This window comes from Peromyscus maniculatus, chromosome 1, assembly GCF_049852395.1.
Source record: "Peromyscus maniculatus bairdii isolate BWxNUB_F1_BW_parent chromosome 1, HU_Pman_BW_mat_3.1, whole genome shotgun sequence".
Taxonomy (NCBI): domain Eukaryota; kingdom Metazoa; phylum Chordata; class Mammalia; order Rodentia; family Cricetidae; genus Peromyscus; species Peromyscus maniculatus.
Window position 1 is genome coordinate 55,856,261 of NC_134852.1, and position 21,043 is coordinate 55,877,303.

The 21,043-nt window shown below is 37.0% G+C and overlaps 1 long non-coding RNA gene across 1 annotated transcript in view; it reads right to left on the reverse strand.

Annotated features, from left to right (window-relative positions):
• Positions 1-15,532: 15,532 nt before the first annotated feature.
• Positions 15,533-21,043, reverse strand: part of LOC121829192 (uncharacterized) — a 31,226-nt gene continuing 25,715 nt past the window's right edge. Inside the window, exons 2-3 of the long non-coding RNA XR_013041765.1 lie at positions 17,114-17,266; positions 15,533-15,862 (exon numbers count right to left, since the gene is read on the reverse strand). This is a non-coding gene — a long non-coding RNA (uncharacterized LOC121829192). The remainder of the gene's footprint in view (positions 15,863-17,113; positions 17,267-21,043) is intronic.

Here is a 21,043-nt window from a genome sequence, read left to right on the forward strand (position 1 = left end):
TTCCTAGGAATTCGACCTCTCAGATTGAGACGTTGGAGTTATGGAACAAGCTGTAATACAGAGGGATCATGCTGGCTGGGCAGCTGAGTAGCTGTGTGCAGTGTACTATTTTGTAGAGAGGCTTCTTCATAAAAGGGTGGCAGAAGCCGGAACCGGGAAGGTTAAAATGTTGGCTGGGGGAAGTTTACCATGAAGAGGTCTGGAACCCAAATGGGTGAATGAGCATCCTGTGGGAAAACACAAGCATACCCTCTTCTTGTCAATAGATCTTCCCACTTAACCAATGTTTTTGTTTTTGTTGTTGTTGTTGCTGTTGTTTGTTTGTTTGTTTCATTTTCTGAGCCCCAGTGACAAAGCATCAGAGTTTGACCTTTAACATCAATATTTAAGTGATTAATCACTAACATGGCATGTTGCAAAAGATGATGGTGAGAGCTGTATTTGAATTCCCCTTCTTGTAATTTTATAATTTGAATTTTTAATGTTTGATGGGACTTTTCTACAATGGCCTAACCCTGGGGGTTATAAGGAATGTCTGTGGTGTAGGAGAGTGAGAAGTATTGCAAAAAGATTTGAAGGTTTTTGATGGATAAGCAGGAGCATTTTCTGTCTTTAATGCTCTTGGCACGTCAAGGTATGAAAAGCTAAAAAAAAAAATGTTCTTTAATGTCTTTATAGGTCTTTCTCCCACGTGGGCAGAAACAACAATGATATGAGAATAAGTGTCAACACACCCATGTACAGAAGACATCTTTCCAAATGAAGGAAAACGGGTGGCATCCATTTGCCAAAAGTCGTTGTGGCATTAGCTTCCTAGGAATTACTTCCAGAGGGAGGCTATAAAGATGAGCAGGACAAGTATCACAAACTCTAATTACAGATAATTTAAACTGATATCTTAAAGCTGAGTCATTTTGATGGTGCAGATTATGGCTTGCCTTAGCTATTTCTATAGCCCTAAGAACAAGTTACTTGGTGTGAAGATCAGAGATATGATTGCCATCATGAATAGGTCCATGCAAGGTGGAATGGTCTCTGACATGACCCACAAAGAAATGAGGATTTCTTTTACAAACTTGGTTTCTTAATTTATGTAGTAAAGTAAAAATAGTAGTACCTTCAGCGGGTAAGGGTGCAGTTTCAATATGAGGGAACAACCTAACCACATGTTGAGAGTCCATGTAAAGATTAAAGAGGAGTCCTTTTAACGGAGTAAAAACAAAAATAATAGCTAAAAGTTCAACCTTTTGTGCAGAGGACTCAGTGGGCCATTGTCCATTTTGCACTAACCATAAAACTTCCCCATATGGAGAAAAATATTTTAGGCAAACCTCATGTATAAAACTTTTGAGGTGTGGAGCATAAGAAATGGAGGCTACTGACAGAAGCCCTAGAATGGCAGAGAGAATCATCTTCTGACTTCTTTATTTTTAAAGCACAAAGCATTCCTCTTCTTGTATCATATTGTTGATCAATAATAGCACCTATACCCTTATTTATGTATCAAGAGTCTGTGGTTATTCCTGTTATTTTAATGAATCCATAAGTGATTGCACATGATTTTAAAGAAGGGACTACTCCAATGCACATTCTGCAAGGTCTTCTGCCCATGAATCTGGAAATGTTCAAGAATGGCTCTAAACTGTTGGACTCTTTCATATTACACAAGGTACCCAGGAATGAACCCATGATCTTGCACATGGTAGGTGAACTTTTTTATATTGCTCCCTAACCCACCCTCATCTTCCTCCTTAAAGTCAAAGCATTCATAGTATTACTAATATACCCATTCACAAATTACTTCATCATTCTTTTCTGATCATTAACAGAGTCCATAGAGTTTTGATATTTTATAACTATATAATATTTGAGCATTTAAAAACCATCATATGCATCAGTAAACAAGAACATGGGACCTACAGTTTCTCTATAGGTTATTTCTAGTATAAAAAACAGTATAATATTATATAACTGATTTCCTTTTTTGTGAAAGAATAAAAGTATATGCATAATAATTTCTCTAGACTGTATAGTTCTGCTTAGATTTCATAGCCCTAAGGCCATAAAAGTTCTTATAGCTGTTAGTATGTGTTATAAAATTGTTCTTCAAAGGGACCATAACTATTTCCTATTCCTAACAGTAATTATAGTCTGTGCCTCACTAGTTTCCAAAGTCCTGTCAATTGCTAATCTTTAGAGCTGTTAAATACCCCTTGCTAATTACTTTAATATAGTACCTCACAAGTAATGTTGTGTAAATATTTTATATTGTGCATGTTGAGTTGCTAAGGGTATCTATAAAATGAAAAAGCCTGTGATAGCAGTATGAAAACCTGTATGCAAATGTTTTTAAATGCTTCCTGGAGCTACAGGAGATACCTCAAAACAATGGTAAAGCATGTAATGCAGTGCTTTTGTGACATAAATAAATTCACTTATCTCAAATATTAATAATGTTGGCCAAATGAAAGATGAGTTGTGAAAGAGGTTACAAAGTTATTATTCTTCTAATTTCAAATCCACCATAGTTTTTTGTTCTGTTTTTTTTTGAATAAGCGAATAGAACTTTTTTAATATTGGAATAACAAGAACCATAAAAATAAAGAATGAATAAAACTATAGTTGATTGTAAAAGTATAAATCCCTAAGTGAAGCTCCATGACTTCAGAATGGCCATTCCAACCCTAAGGAATTTAACTGATATGTGTAGAGTTTGGAAGTGGGTGTTTGACTGGCTTCCTTAAAATGTGTAATGGTTTTTGTATTGCGAATTCATAAGAATTAAATGATTTTATTAGAATAAATATATAACTTCACTTAGATATGTATGCTATCTAGATTATTTCAATTTTACATTAACAGAGAAAATGTTAAATATGTAAGGAAATCATTTTAATTCTTCAAAATTAATGCATGCAATGCGATACACTGAAAAAAATGTATAACAATTTCCATGAAATTGGGGGAACATTTTCTATTTTCAGTAATACATATCATAGAAGCTATTAGGGTTTTTGTTTGTTTAAAGATACTAATCATATATTGAGAAATTTATGTTTTCTTATTTTCTGGGTGTTTTTTATTGTAGATGTGTGATCCATTTGTTAATCTTCTGAATGTATTTCAATGATTGTTTTGTTTTCTATTGTGTTCTTGTAGCTGATGCAGTACCCAGGACAATCAAGTGTCTTAACACAAAAAAATTTTATTTTCCTGTAGATCTGGAAGCCCGAGGTCTGAAGTCAATGTGTTATCAGAGCACTTTCCTGCAGTCTGGAGTTCTGAAGTCAGTGTATTTAGGGGGATATATCCTTCTAGTCATTTGAGGGGAGACTCTAGCTCCTGGAAGTTCCTGGTGTTACCAGGCTTATAGAAGCCATCCTGTCTGCACCCCTTTTTCAAGTGCAGAACACTTCTGTATGAACTGCTTTGTGAAGTGTATGAAGTGTGGACACAACTGATGATGTTCCATGTACATCTCTGTGTTTAAGTCGCTTTCGTCTTTTCTTCTCTTCTCTAGTAATACCAGTCACTGAACATGGGCTCATCCTAAGTCCAGGAAAGCTACATTTTTAGATCCTTTGCTCATTTAATAGTCACAGTCATTGTTTCTCAATTATGTACAATACTGATGTCTAGATGAGCATGCACACATGAGGAAGATCTTGTTTAAACTCATAGTGAAATAATGATTTTTATCAGTTAAATCAACCTTGGTTTTTGTTTGTTTGTTTGTTTTGTTTTTCGAGACACAGTTTCTCTGTGTAGCTTTGCACCTTTCCTAGAACTCACTCTGTAGAACAGGATGGCCTCGAACTCACAGAGATCCGCCTGCCTCTGCCTCCTGAGTGCTGAGATTAAAGGCCACCACCTCCAGCTCTCAACCTGGTTTTCTCTGAATAAAATGTCCCTAGTCATGATGTACTGTTGTGGGTCTCCTTGCTTGGGATCATTGGCCATGTATCCATGAGGGTAGAGGGAGAAGAAGCAGGAAACAAGATTTAGACAGCTGTGATAGCCCTTCAGAAGATGACTTCAGTGAGACAACACAACTTTATTCCAGAGTATAGGAAATATATAATATTGAGAAGCCTGGGAACAAACCCCAATTTGCATTAAGTGGCACAATCCTATCTATCATAATGCTGGGTTAATGGCAGCACAACCCTATAAAAGTAGTTAGAGCATGTTACTTAATTACCATGTGGTCAGCAGTGGAAAAAATGTTTGCAGAGAACATGTCAAGGGTAATCCATGAGATAAATCAGGCATCCGGGTCTACAGATATCCTCCAGATAAGGATAGGTAGAGAGCAGGCAGCCTTACTGGGGAGATAGTCAGTCCTTCATGTGGCTGATCTTGGAGAAAACTGCCAGGCCATGGTAGATTGCAACCTCTGACCAGAAGGGACTCCCAACACACCATTGAATTTAAATATAACTGGATTCCCTTAGAAAGAGTGTTTGCATCTAAGTTTATATAGAATATTAGTTGACAGTGTTAGACTAATAGCTTTCTCTCATTTGGGTATCAAAGGAAACCTGATATCATAATAAATCAGGATAGGTTCTGTCACCTGTGATTTCTAAATTGGTTTAGAGACTGCCCCAGTCCTTTCAACATTTCTCTCAATATTTCTGCTTCTTTAAAAGTTTGAAGCTGAGCAGTGCATGTCATCACTAGAGGTGCCTTTACAACCTAGTCTTACCACTAAAATCCAAAGCTGTCGTTCTGTTCCTTATTTTCGGCATTTTGGAGGTCTGTTGTTGCTGTTGGTTTTCAATAGAGTCTCTGAGAGCTAAGTACTGCCTGGCACATGGCACAGTCAGGTCATAGGCATTGCTTTACTAGATGGGAGTGTTCCAGGCTGTGAATTCACACCTTCATGGGCCATTTATCACTTGGCAGCTCAGGATAACCATGCTTAGTTATCTGAATCTCCTTCTCTGTGAAGTCTCCTACCATGTGCTCTGCTGTGGAAACTCCACCCTATACCAGCTACCAGGGACTCATTGGTTTCCTCATCAGAGGAAAGGTGCTGCTCACAACTTGATTGGTCAGATAAGGATCTGCTAAATTATTTAAGAACACTATCCAGTGATGACTTGGCTTTCATCTACCAGACCTCAGTAATCAGAGACTTGTTACAGTGCCTAAGAAATAAATTATTTTTGGAACATGAATGTGGACTTATGAAGCAAATGTTGGCTTTTGGCCTCCCCTGTACATGCAGCAGAAGAGCAAGTTGGGCTCTGCTGTCTGGAATCAGGCCATCTCAAACACAGCCCACTGGCTTCCCCTCTGGTTCCAAAGCACCTACTATTTTTATTATATGTATTTTATCTATCACGTTCTGTTATTTTTGGATGCTAGTTTTACTCCCCGAGTAATTTGCTACTTGAGATATTTTATTTGCTTTGACACTTAGCTCAGTAATTCACAATGTAAATAAGAATAAAATAAATAATGAACAAACAAATCATTCTCTGTTGCCAAGAAGTAGACTCTGCCCATCAAGGAAAAGCAAAGAGAAAACAAACAAACAAGCAAACCAAGAAAACATCTATAGAAACACTGGAGAATCCCTCAGTGATAGACACTGGTGTCCTTCTGCACACGTGTAGATAAATCCCATCTCAATTGAATGATAATCCCCACAAACCACATGATAAAATAATAGTACAATAGAGTCAGTATTGGGAAGCTGATGCCCTGTAAACCTGCACTTTAAAACATAAATCTAAATGATTTTGGTTGATGTGTGGTGATTTCATCTAAGCGATCATCCAAGATGAGATATAGTGAAAGGAACAGCGTTACCTTTGACAACATGTGGTTCAGGACCTTAGTTCTCACAACTTTGTCTGTTCATACATCGTAGCAAGACAGGTAGATTCAGGCAGCAGCTTGGCTGACACAGAAAATAAAACTAAATAAATAATTGTGTTAGCACTATTAATTTTATTTTTCTCCTAAAATTATTGGCTGATGGCTGAAATACAGATATGTTTATGGGAATTTCAACTAATGTATGTTTTCAGTGTAAATACAACATAGAAAAATGAACCCACTGGAATAATGACTGTTCTTATGTATATAAGAATAATAGAAATTAATGTATTCTAAATGTTAAAACAAACATGGGATAAATGAAATCAGATAAACATAAATTAGAATGATAGCTATTGTGATTAAATCGTTGGAATTTAATTGAACATGGTGATACACATATCTTTAATCCTAGCACTCAGGAGACAGAGACAGGCTTGTAATTTCCAGCAAGCTCATTGATTTACCACACTGTAATTCAAGCCAGATCTTGGTTCTGTTGTTTTCCTTTTCTTGTTAGAGTGCACAGAAACAAAGGACAAGCAGGGAAGAAGAGGATCATGCTTCTTTGGTCTAGAGGATGCTATTAAAATTGAGGTCTATAAGAAAATCCAAAACTCTGCCATAAGACATCGAAGACTGATCCACATTTTTAGCTAAGTGGCTGAATATAAAATTAACATACAAAAATCAATAGCTCTTCAATATACCAAAAACAAACATGGGATAAATGAAATCAGAGTAACATTTCCATTCACAATAGTCTTAAACCAACAAAAACACTAGAACAAACTAAATGAAGTAAATGTAGACTTCTACAATGAAAACTTCAATTCTCTGAAGAAAGAAATAGAGGAATACTGAAAATTGAAAGAATTCTCCATGCTAATAGATTGGTAGAGTGAAATACTGTGAAATTGGCCACCCGATCAAAAGAAACTTATAGGTGTAGTGCAATCCATGTCAATATCCTTAGACAATAGAAATGAAAATATTTGGGGATTTCATTTACCCTCATCAGAATAGCTAAGATTAAGAAAACAAATGACAACAAATCCTGACAAGGATGTGGGAAATAAGAACCTTCATATACTGTTTATGGGACTCGATCCTACTGTAGAGATACCTACTCATCTGTGATATTATATTGTGTACCCTAATAAATTTGCCTAAAGATCAGAGAACAGAACAATCCACTAGATTAAGAACAGAGGTTAGGCAGTGATGGTACATGCCTATAATCCTAGCACTCAGGAGGCAGAGATCTGTCTGGATCTCTGTGAATTCAAATCCACCCTGGGCTACATGAGATTGACTCAGCCTAGGAGAGAAACAGAGTCAGGCAGTGGTGGCACACATTGTTAATCCCAATATTTGGGAAGCATACCCACCATTAATCCCAGCACTAGAAAAAGTGATGGCTGGCCAGAAAAAGGTATATAAGGGGTGAGAGACAGGAACTGAAGGCTTTTCAGGCTGAGGGAGTCCTAGAGGTAAGATGTGACAGTGGCTTGTTCCTTTGTCTCTCTGATCTTTCAGCATGTACCCCAATATCTGGTTTGGGGTTCTTTATTAAAAGACCATTTTAAAATTCATGCAACACTCATCCATGTTCATTGCTGCTCTATTAACAATATGTAGGAAATGGAGGTAGCCTAAATGCCCATTATTTGGTGAATGAGTAATAAAAACATAATTCATATACACAATATAATTTTATTTAGCTACAAGGGAAAATTAAAATGAAAAATTTGCAGGTAAATGGGTGGAGCTGCAAACAGTCATTGAGTGAGGTAACACAAACCCAGAAGGACAAACACTACATCTTCCTTTCTCTCATCTGTAGATCCAACTTCTGCATTTAAATGTCAAGTTTTGCCCACATACTGTTAGTAGTGCTTTGGACTTAGCTAATTAAGATGTTCCCAAGGCAGAGTTTTGTATTTAATGAGAGACCTCAAATCAATGAACACTAATGGAATAATGTGCTGGAAAGTATGCTGTTTCCTAATATCAAGCCAATTATGACAAGAGTACTTTGTTGAGTCAAATTTTTAAATGATACATATGCCAATTTCTCTCCTGCTATAGCTCTTAGCAATGTTCATGGGTAAAAAATAAATGTGAAATCATAGTAATTTTACAAGTGTTTCTAGTTTAAAACTTTTTATAATTGCTTGTGCTGGGTGACCTAGAATGGGTTGTAAGTGAACTCTGTTCACTGCATGAAGCACCAGGTTTTAATAGCACCAGGGTCTCTTGACTAAAGAAATTATTTTTATTCTATAAAAGGGGTTAGAGAATCTGGGATGATAGAGAAGAACTTTTCTGATAAGTATGAGACCCTGAGTTCAGTCAACCAGAGCCTACATTAAAAAAACAATAGCCAGGCATGAAGGTAAAAGATTTTAAACTCAGCGCTGGTAGACAGGGACAGACAGATCACAGTGTCTCATTCGGGAGACCATTCTAGCCAATTTAGTGAACTCCAGCTATTTAGAGACCCTCACTCAAATACTTTTGAGTGCTTTTGTAGTTCCTGAAGAACAAGAGCTGAGGTTAGTCTCCTGCCTCTGGTCAAGCACGCATACAGTACACTCATGGGCACAGAAACATGCAAATACACCCATAAAGTAGATGAGGATTAATGTGTCAGTGACTGAACCCTGTCCCCAAAGGTACAAATTCTTCCTATATTTATTCCCTAGATCTTCATTATGCCATTTTTTAATCAAACCAATGGTTGCAGGATGACAGCTGACCTCCCACAGCTCAAGAGAATTTGCATCAGCATGACTTCTGTAACATGTGGGGGCCATTTTGTAAGCCAAATGGTGAACAGTTAAACAAAAATGTACATGTTTCTGTGAAGGTGTTTTCTTAATGTTACTAACATCTACAATCAATTAACTTTATGGAGTATAAATTGGATTGTCTGAGTGGCTGCACCATTACTAGAGGGTCTCAGGAACAGTTAGGAGATGCCCTGAAGAGAAGTAAATTATACCTGTGGAGAGTGGCTTCATCTTCAGACACAGGGGCTCCAAATGCCTGTTCTGAGTATCTTTCCCATAGACCTTTAACTTTCCTAGAAAACTCAAATTGTATAATCCAAACATTTGCAACACACCTTTACTTGTGTGTTTTTATGGTTCTGCCATCTTTCTTTTGTTGAACTTGATTTGATCCATTGTATTTATCTTCCCATCAGAAATAAAAACTTTACCAAATGCATCCACACAAAATGCCCTTTCTCTCTAGCTTGGGTAGAATTAACCTTGTGTTTCTTCCCATGGTAACTTTTATTAAAAATAAAGGAGTTTCCATTTCTTGACAGGATTACACGGAGTGGGGGAGAACAGAAAAAGAATAAATGTAGAGTTTTAAATAGTTAATAAAAAGGAAGGAATGCCACAAACATAAGCATTCCTCCCTCACACTCAGGGGTGTAAAATTATGCAATGCAAAGTTTATTAATCCATGAACAGGATTGGGTAAGGATTCACAATCTCTCTCAGCATGCTAATAAGATTTTGGATGAGGTTCATAGCTCATTGGACTTTCAGCTGTATCAGCATTAAAAATAAAGAATCTGAGAAAAGTGATCTCAGCTTTGATCTAGCCTGTTCTGGGATATAAGCTTAATTGTGTCCTCTGTAAACTCATTGAAATTAAACCCTTTCTTATACCCAGCTCATAGTCTTCCCTCTATATTATAGACCCTTTCCTGCTCTAGAGATTAAACCACACTTCAACATTTCTAAGCCCACAGCATCATACTTACATTGTTACCATTTTTGTCTTTAAATGACATATCTTCTTATCCCTACTAGACCATCCTTTTGAGTAGATAACAATATCCTAGTCAATGGGATATGTGCAAGCTTCAAGTTAGTGTCTAAAATAGAGAGAGGTTCTAGTGAGTTTTTTAAAGATTTTTTTATTTATTATGTATACAGTATTTTGCCTGCATGTATGCTTGCACACCAAAAGAGGACACAAGGTATCATTGTAGATGGTTGTGAACCATCATGTGGTTGCTGGAGATTGAACTTAGGACCTCTGGAAGAGCAGCCAGTGCTCTTAACCTCTGAGCCTTCTCTCCAGCCCACCTGGCAGCTTCTTAATCTTAGTTAAATTTCTTCAATTATATTCTCATTTTATTGTTTGTGAGTTGTTTATTGAAAAATTGGTAATAAATCAATCTTTTCATTCTGGTATAGAACTTCAGTAAAATACTGAAAAGGTTCAGAAACTAATTGGTGTGCTCAGCTCAGTGGGAGTGCTTGTTAAGCATCACTGAATAACAATTTCTAAAAACTGACCTGGTGTTAAAATTGGAAAACTGCTTGCATGATCTAGTGTTTTCTCATTCTGGAATCTAATATATTCATGGAACAACATTACTCAGAATTAATGTGTTGTTGAAATAGATATGAACATGAGGATAAATGTTGTGTTGAAGATTATACTAAAAAGAGGCATGTCAAATCCACACCAGGTTTCTAACATCATCCATATCCAGGTTTCCCAACATTTTTTCTGGTCCTTTAGGAGCTAGTTACCACATACAGCATTGTTTCAGTAATGGGGATGCAGCTCACCTGTTCATATCCATGAAGGAAGAACCCCCACTGTCAGAATTGTGCACTGCATTAATCTTAGTTCCATTTACACCTTGTTTCTTAAACTGAATCCCTATTGTGTATCAGATGTTTCCATCACATATCATATGTGATAAAATGCAAAACTTTTATAGTCATTTATTATACATGAAGTCTAATCACCATTTCAGGACAAATGTAAATTCCATGGATCTCCCCTTTCCACACCTCTTATACTAACAATTCCATTCTACAGAAAATGATACACAGACCATGTGAAGCCAACTGCCAGGGTTTTGTTATTGTGGTTAAGAATCCTCTTTTAAAATAATCTATTTTTATTTGTGTGTATGTGTATGCAATGTGTATGCAGGTGCCCATGGATGACAGAAGAGGGCATTGGATTCCCTGGAACTGGTGCTCATGAGCTACCTTACATGGGTACTGGGCCCTGAACTTGAGTCCTATAGAAGAACAATTAGTGGTGATCATGAAATTTGTGCGGTTTATTTTTACTGGTGGAGAGGAATGTTAAACAGCTCTGCAACTAATAAAAAATCATGGGTTAGATGCCTCATTTAGATAACTCTACATATTTTTTTCTACAGGAGATCCATATTGTGGAATTCAAGCTTTATGAAAGCAGGGCTCAAATTCTCTTTAACAAGAGATATACATGAATAACCTTGCATGCTACTGCAAATGTCCTTCAGAAAGATTAAAGAATGATAATTAAAATAGAATAAAACCACATGTACCCAGTGTTCAAGTGAAGGAATTTGCTGTAGATGGTAGCACTGGCTCTCCTATCCCTTTATGCAGCTGCTTTGAAGCTCTTTTTTTTTGCCCATGGACTATTTTTGTTTCTACAGGATGTCCAAGAAGACCCCAAGATAATATTCAGAATGGTTGCATGGTTATATACTCTACAAGAAGATTCAAAGCACTGGGGAAAAGACAGGCAATTTCTCCATCAATATAAGAAGAAACTAGAACCATGATTAGAAATAATAAAAAAATGTTTTAGGCTGAGGAACCAATTTGGAGCCACACTCGTGATTAGCACCCCTGGAAAAGGACAAAGCTGAACGGGTAAAAATGTTCTTTAAAGACTAGCTAACTCTATGCAGCACTGCCATTTCAGGTGGGCCTCAGCATGCAGGGCTCATTACCACATATGGCAAAGCCAGCAGTCACAGTCATGGCTAATTTGACAGGATCTAGAATCAGCTAGGGGAAGAAAAACTGGGCACATCTATGGGACTTTTCTAGATTGGGCTTCTTGATGTGACAAGACTCACATTAACTATTGGGAGGAGCATCCTATTGACGGAAGTACAGAAATAAATGAAAAAGACAAAGAAAACTGAGTGCCAGGATTCATCTCTCCCACATTCTCACTCTACATGTATTGTGACTAACTAGCTTCTTCCTGTTCCTGTCAAGACTTTCCTACCATGATGGACTGCACCCTCATTGTACCTATAAGGCAAAATAAATGCTTCCTTTCTAAGTCTCTTTGGTCAGATTTTGTTAGAGTAAGGACAGTAACAAACACATCTTGATAAGGGACCCATCATGGGCAAATATTGACTTGTTAATTTTTCAGTCTGTGATTCAATCTCCATATGTTTCTCTGCATTCATCAAGGAAGACATTGAGAATGAGGCTACAGTGGGAAACTGGATGTCACTCCAAGAGGTAAGGGTTAGGATGTTCTGGGTTCTAACTCTGTCCATAGCTGGTACAAAGACTAGACACATTGGTTCCACAAGATGATCCCTCAGCAGGCTGACCAGCCTCTGGTCCTAACTCACATGTCATTATGAGTTAAGATTCTGTTCATGCCTTTGCACAAGTATTTTGAGCAAAAGTGTTCCCTGAGGAAAACAAAGTTTAGAGTGATTATTGAAAAAAAATATAAGTCAACTTTATTTCTCAGAGGATTTGCATTATAGGTTCTTTATAGGCTGGGTTTTGTAATAGCAGGAAAATGTGAATGTTCATGGAGTCTGTAGATGCTAGTACACATTTCAAGAATTTCTAAATCTTGTCATTTTGCAAATCTTGACTGCATGATATATGTTAGACTGACAATTATGATCTAAACATTATAATAGAAAAGACTATAATGAATCCAATCTATTTAACTGATATATTTCACCTCCCTGTGTGATAAGGAAATATATTTAGACAAAGAAACTGATTGGAAAACATGGGACTAAATGCTGTTTTGAGTATAAAAACAAGAAGAATATTCTACAGAGGCAAAAGACTTTTCTCTCCATGTGCATTTTTTTTTTTGCTTTATTAATTAATTATTTTTTACATTTTTTTCTCCCCCTCTCGCCCACCCCTCCCCCCAGCCCACCCCCCATTCCCACCTCCTCCAGATCAAGGTCTCCCCCGAGGACCGGGGTTGACCTGGTAGACTCAGTCCAGGCAGGTCCATTCCCCCCTCCCAGACCGAGCCAATTTAGCCGGGCGGTGGTGGCGCACGCCTTTAATCCCAGAACTCGGGAGGCAGAGGCAGGCGGATCTCCGTGAGTTCGAGGCCAGCCTGGGCTACCAAGTGAGTTCCAGGAAAGGCGCAAAGCTACAGAGAGAAACCCTGTCTCGAAAAACCAAAAGAAAATAAAGGCTCCATGTGCAATTTACAATATGGTTTAAACAAATAATCACATACGAATAAAATTAGAATTGTGGCTCTTTCAAAGTGCAGATGTATAATGTCTCCATTATCACAGAAAAAAATTTCTCTCTGTAAATACAGGAAACAAATTGGCAGGGGTGCAATCCTTGGCTGGAAAAAAGCACATTATTGGTGAGAGTTAAAGATGAGGAAGAAGATTAGAGTGAGGAAAGCTGAGCCTAAGAAAACACTGTCAACAGAAATACAATGGAGGGACCACAGGAAACACGAATTCTGAAGTCCTCCTACCACACAGTGAGAGGGTCAGTTGTTTCAAGAAGAATGATACATGATATCAGTCTAACCTTCTGAGTTCAAAGTTTCTATGGTACATTTTGTGGTCTTGGCAACTCCCATGCATTTGTTATTTTTCTTAATTTTTATAGCAGAAGTGTGCATTCAAACACGAGACATAGAATATAATATTAACACTATTATCACATGTGAACTTTTTAGAACCATAAAAGCAATAGATTCTCCTCAATACTAAGGTTTGAAGCTATTTTCCTCTTTAAAGTAGAGTAAATATGTTTCTTCCTTAGATCTGTAAAGTTGTGAAAAGGACACGATCTAGCAAGGTATCACTTTTAGTTCAGAACCAGTCCCATGTTGATCTGCACAGAGAAGTGGAGAGCCCAGTGGGTGGTCCTTCTTACCATCTCTACTCACATGGTCACACTTGGCATCTTTTCCATCCTAAACCGAGTTAGTCAACTGGCCAAGCTTCATGTTGTATTTCCCCATAATTGCTTTGTGTCTTAATATTAAATGTGCAAAGGAGACTTCATGAGCCAAAGATTGCTTTATTTTCTTTACACCATGTCCTCAACCTACAGAGTAAATCTGGGGATGTGAAATCAAATGAGAAGTACTTGGTATATTGCTTTCGTGGCGTGTAAGCAGAACATATCAAAAAAATGAGGTCCATGGTGTTAGCTTTCCTTCCAAACATGTTGCATTCCACTTTTGACTTGGGGACCAGAAAATCTAAGAGGAAAACTATGAGATCTCTCTATTACCAGCATGATGATTGTCTCATATTTTTATGTTAACACAATTTCTGCTGTATTTAAGATTATATATGACTTTCTTTGCTATGTTCCTATTGTCTTAGTAAGTTGTAGTTAATGTGACCACCATTACAGAGGGTAATACAATCACACGTTGAAGATATATATATATATATATATATATATATATATATATATATATATATATATATATATATAAAGAGTCACTGAACGCCGCCCATCCTCCACACTATCACATGATTTTCCCTAGTGTTGACAGCTCTTACCTCTTCTCCCACTTTCTCCAGTAAAAACTGGCCTTGAAATGTTTTCCCTTAATCCAAATGACTGACTTATTTTTATGTGCCAATATTAAATCCTTAAAGTCAGGGCAATTCTCTCTTAAAATAAGTGTGATTTCTTTCTGGCTGAGGGTAGATCATATGGCTGAGACATTTATTCCTCATACAATGTTCAGATTTCTACCTGGGCACAGCTAAAGTTCTGAGTTACAAAATAAACAGATTAATAGCAAGAATTTCCTCTAGCTATGGCAACCCAATAGAACATTGTACTTTAAATATATACAAAATGTCAGGGAGAAACTCTTGTGGACTATCAATTTCAGATATAAAGAATGAGATCCAGAAATAAGAAACTAATATCTGGCTTTGTATCTAATTATTTTAAAAGACAAAAAGAGAGCCCCACGCACGCCTTCAATCCCAGCACTCGGGAGGCAGAGCCAGGCGGATCTCTGTGAGTTCGAGGCAAGCCTGGGCTAACAAGTGAGCTCCAGGAAAGGCACAAAGCTACGCAGAGAAACCCTGTCTCAAAAAACCAAGAGAGAGAGAGAGAGAGAGAGAGAGAGAGAGAGAGAGAGAGAGAGAGAGAGAGAGCCAGCCCCAGTGTCCAGTTGTTTAAGGATCTTGATCTGTAGGAAGACATAAGCAAGCCACTACTCATAGGGCTCCAGCAACAAACCCAGGTATAATTCTAGCAAAGTCCAACCTGGGTAGACAATGAGTTGATTGGTTTACTTGCAGATTATAGACAAGGGATTTACTTTCAATAACATGGACACCAAAGCAGCAATAACAATAAAAAGTCTTACCCCCAGCATAGAAGATGATTTCCCCATAGCTGCATAGATGAAGACTCCCCCCGCCCCCCAGTAACTCTTCCAGTCTTTATAGTGTAGCACTTCCCAAGATCATGAGGCCACATGCAATCAGGGCAGAAAGACAAATCACCAGGAGGTGCAGAAGGAAGAATATCAGGGGGAGGGCCCAATGACCTTGGCCAACTGTTACCCTATAAGGGAACTTCCGCAGACAACCACAGGGGTATCTTGAAGTAGTCACAGTTCTGGTGACAACAGATATTCTTATGCTCAGAGGATGGTTCATTATACCTGTACAGAACCTTTTGCAACTTTTCAGTCTTTTCTGGAAACAGTCTGAAAACGCATACTATCCTTCAAAATGAAGTACACATTTGGGACAAGAAATGAGAGTTTGGAAGAAATATTTCACATGGAATGATCAGAAAGGCAAGTAGTAGGTCTGAGGAAAATAAAAAATAATATTGCATCTCCACATTTAATATTTTCTCACTGGGACAAGTAAACTTACATTGCTCCAATTACAAATATCAGTATTAGAAGCTGTCCCTCAGAGTTCTGTTGTCATAATCATTAGCATGTGTGATTCATAAAACCATGACAACTGTGAAATATAATAAAGGACATAATAATTTTTTTTATTTATTTAATATTTTAGGAGAACTGGTAATATTAATTTTCACTATTAGATTTAAATCGAATTTGAATTATTTCACTCAGATGTAGTCAGTGAAACATTTGACAATGAGAATTCCTTAAAACAATAATTTAAACGGAAATGAAAAATTTGGCATCTTATTATTTAAATGAACAGATACTAATTTAATTAATAATAATAAACATACTGTATTGAGTAGATGCAATTTTTATTTTCCAAGTTACCATGGACTCTAGTCATAGCCTTGCATCTCTTTAATTGGACACAAAGTGAATTTTCATTTTGAGCTTACAAAAATTGTAGCAGTTTTCTTTACTCTTCATTATTATGTCTTGAGGTTTTCTAAGAAGCTTACTGAGTTTAAATATGAAGGATATCTAATAGGCTCATGATTAGAACAGGTAGCTGGGGTTGCAACTTTAGAAGTGTCTAGTTGGAGGAAGTGGGTCACTGGGGATTTGTCCTGCAGGTGTATATATTGTTCTCTCTCTCTCTCTCTCTCTCTCTCTCTCTCTCTCTCTCTCTCTCTCTCTCTCTCTCTCTTTCTCATCTTTCTGGTTGACATGAGATGAGTAGCTTATCCTGCCACATAGCTCTGCTACAATGCATCACATAATGTAGTCTCTCAAACACAGAACCATGCCTTAAATTTACATTCCCCAAATGGTGAACTAAAAGTAAAGTCACCACCTCTTTAAGATTTTCCTATTAGTTGCCTGTCATAGTAAATAAATGTGTGAGTATATAAAGGCAAAACTAACTCCTGTGAGACAAATTTAGTTGTGGTAGGGAAAAAGGTATTCATATGAAGAATACAGCTACTACCCCCCTCATAAAGCACAGACATTAATTCTAACAATGATTTCAGCATCCAAAATAACATCTTACAGAGGGAAAAAATTATATATTATTATCCGCTAGCTATTTGATGTATGTGAGTGTGTGTGTGTGTGTGTGTGTGTGTGTGTGTGTGTGTGTGTGTCTGTGTGTAGAGTTAGATGGTTGAATGGAAGTAGAGGTGTTGTTAATGTGAACCAATAGACTTACACAGTGTATTTGAGAGTTTTGAATACACTCACACACACACACACATTGCTCTACATTTGTACCTTGTAGAAGCAAATGTTTGTCTATAACTTAGAGAAAAAGGAAAATACAAGTTCATATCCCAATCTAATTCTTTTACACAACATTTACCTTCAAAACACAAATTACAGCATGTAGCCATCAACTGCTCACTTCTCACTGAGACTTTCAGAAGCATCATCTTCTGTCTGATTCAATTTCACAGCCTGGTCCACACAGGAGGATGCTGTGCCTTGAGGAAGGCAACTCTAAGTGTGAAACTTCCTGAAAGAAAAAAATGAACATGCATGTCACAAAAGCTTAGAACAGAATCACACCTACAAGTTTCATAAAGAAAGTGTTATATTTTCTGTTTCCCATCTGTTTGGAAAGCCTGCAGCCACAGCCAGAAGTTGTCTAAGGTATACTCAAGTTAAGGGAGAGGCTAAGGCTGATCTTTTTATTTAATTTGGAAGTCTGACTGATGTTAATAATAATCAGCCAGCAAGGTGGCACACCTGTTTAATCAAAAGCACATAGGGAGATTCCAGAGTTCAAGGCCAGCCTCTCCTACTTGAGACCCTGTCCTGAAAACCCACTCAGTGAGTAAAAACAAAACAAAATGCTATTAATTTTGAGCAAATTAGTTAATCTCCTTGCTTCTGTAGTGGCAACTCTGAGGAAATATAGTTCCTCATAGATCAGGGTAATTGTGAGGTCAAACTAAAATTATGTAGGCAAATCCCTTACTTCATAGCCTAGAAAGAGGTTTTCCAATTAACACAGAAATGATTATTTTAATTAATGGCACTTATTTTCCCACATGGTACAATTTTATTTACTCTATACAATGTAATGAACGTTTACAATTAAATGAAAAAGTTACCTAATGTCTGGCCACAAGCCACATTGCTGTGATATCCTAATTAACAACTGAATATCTGGCAGAGTGGAGTTTTTTATGGGAAAACAGAACAAGATAAACAACGGCAAAATAATCTTATTTGCTTTAATACTGTTAAAATTTGCTTTGAACATGTATGTAAATTTTCATAAACACCTCTTAAATATTTAAGTGTGCTCTAATTTTAATGAGATACATTTCCATGTAGAATGAATATTGTTCATTAAGATTATACTTCTAGTTTTGATGTGCTGGAACATCAAACCCTACATGGTTATGGGCAATGAGGAATTTCTAGTCATCATCTGCTCTTTTCAAGGTTCATAGTTTGAACTCAATAGTCTAATTCACTAGACACAGTAGCAAACCATGGAAAAAGGCTATTAAGTCAATTGTCCTAGGTGACAATTGTGGTAACTAGGTGAGTGAAGTAAATTTTTTTTCATTTATTGTAATGTATTGGGGCTAGAGATAACTCATTTAGAAGATCAGGTATAGGTCAGAAAAATAATTTAATGTCAAATGTATAGATGCATACAGTTATGATTTATAAGTTTATATAGAAACACAAATGTGTATATGTGAACATAAAAGTTTGACTTTTATGCCGGTTCAAGGTGAATACTTATTGGGAGAGTTCAACCATTCAGTGCAGTAAGAATTGACTAAATTATATAGTCATTATTTTTGGACATCAGGCTCACTGGCCCAAAGCTTCAGGGGATTCTCCTGTCTCGGACTCCCATCATGCACTGCCTTTCTATGGGTTCTAGGGATTTGAACTCAGGCCCTCATGAGGCATGGCAAGCATTTTATCCACTGAGCCATCTCCTCAGACACAGTCTTCCATATTTACAAATCCTACTTTCTTTTCAATCAGAAACTTCCAGACACAAGAATAAGTTGAATGACAAGAGAAAAGGTAGTAGAAACCTAGCCACAGATGAACCAGTCTCTGCAGTTTTCAGAAATGAACATTAAAATACTAATTGTAAAATGTGAAGAAAATAAATGGTAGAACTTAGAATTTCGTAAAGAGAATGGAAGTCATTTCTTAATAAGTAAACTCATACTTAAAAAAATATACCGAGTATGTTAAGTGAAAAAAGAAACCAAAATGAATCTTTAAACAGAATATTTATAAAGAATAAGACAGTGCACTGTAAAATAAGTCAGATGATCACAAATAGTTAACAAATGAGGAGGTGAAATGTGCAAGAAACTATTAAAGGACTACAGTCTGATGGCAAGTTCTTCTCCAGGTATTGGTTTGTCCTAACAGAAAGCAAAGGGGGGCAGGGAGCAGTTGAGGACATACATAGATTTTTCAAAAATAGAGAAAATAAGTCAAGTCAGGAATTCACAAAGTTATAACAAGTACAAGCCAAAGGAATTCAAGAAATCATCATCCATTTGTTATAATAAGAAGTCTAAAACTAAAACCAGAGACGGAATTAACAAAACAATTGCTCATAAAGACACATTAACATCAAAGAATTCCTGAGGTCCTAAGGAACTGTTTGGGAGAAATGATGGAAATGAGATGGCATGGAAAATAGGCTTTAGAAAATAACTTAAGATTACCAAAAGCCACCTTAAATTTTTAAAATGTTTCCAATACCTTAGTTTAGTTTTAATTATATAGAATAAATAGAATGACTATTTTATTGACAGAGTAGCTCTGGATGGTCACATGGCAACACCATAAACTCTCATGTTAATAAAAACCCAACCATCAAGCCATTGCATTATCATCTCTACCCCTTTAATGTCTATCATTTGAGCTGGAAATGGCTACAGAGGGTGTGTTCCCAACCCACTTCCAAGTCTTTTTGTTTCTGCTTAGTTACCCACTAGTGAACCAGCACACCTCGTGTGGACATAGTTGGAATGGTAACCACTGGAGCCTATAATCATTTATATTCATGATTATTATTATTTTTTTTTTGGTTTTTTCGAGACAGGGTTTCTTTGTGTAGCTTTGCGCCTTTCCTGGAACTCACTTGGTAGACCAGGCTAGCCTCGAACTCACAGAGATCTGCCTGGCTCTGCCTCATAAGTGCTGGGATTAAAGGCATGCGCCACCACCGCCCAGCTATTCATGATTATTTTATGTAGAGTACAAGATTATGTGTTTTATTCCATGCACATAAAACCTTACACTTTGCTATGAGTGTATCCATCCAACACTAAAGGTCCTCTCATGACATCTAAGTAGTGCCAATATTTACTTTCACTTTCAAAATCTGTTAATTTTGTCCTACATTTATTTTCTTTTTCTTTTTCTTTTTTTTTTTTGGTTTTTCGAGACAGGGTTTCTCTGTGTAGCTTTGCGCCTTTCCTGGAGCTCACTTGGTAGCCCAGGCTAGCCTCGAACTCACAGAGATCCGCCTGGCTCTGCCTCCCAAGTGCTGGGATTAAAGGCGTGCGCCACCACCGCCCAGCCCTACATTTATTTTCATATGAAGTATTATTGAAGATAAAAAGCACAAAATAATCCCAGCAAATGGAAATACTCATAGATAAAAATTCCTCAATATGAAAACATGTCAGAGTATTTAACATCCAGGAAATATTTAAAATTTCAAAGATATAACATTAGATTCCTTAAGAAAGTCCCCAAATTCAAAATTAATTGCACCAACAGAAAGACAGCTAGTACTAACATGTGATGCAAGAAGGTTGTTCAGTAAGAACACCCTCATGGCCAGAAGGAGTCTAAGAGGCTTTAGTCAGAACTCACACTCCAGGGGAAGATACCACTTATCCTACAAGCATTTAGATAACTATGGGGGTAGCAAACATGTACTTGATCACTAATGTTGTTTGCTCATAGATCAAACTATAACCTAATACAATAAATAAATGTACACCAGTGGTTCAGAGGGAAAGGCACAGGTCCTGATTTATTCAGTAGGTGTTTGAGTTCCTATGCACATACATGATATAGGATTCGCTTTATACCCTGAACCAACATTTTCTTCTCTCTCCCCCTCCTCTGTCTCTGTCTCTGTCTCTGCTCTTTCTCTCTCCTTTTCCTCACCTCTCTCCTTTCACACCAATAAGCAATAGTGAATTGGTATTGATAAAGGGTAAAAATAATTGTGTCCCATATTTCTGATCAGAGAATATTACTTGAAGGCTAAGATTTTGCACAA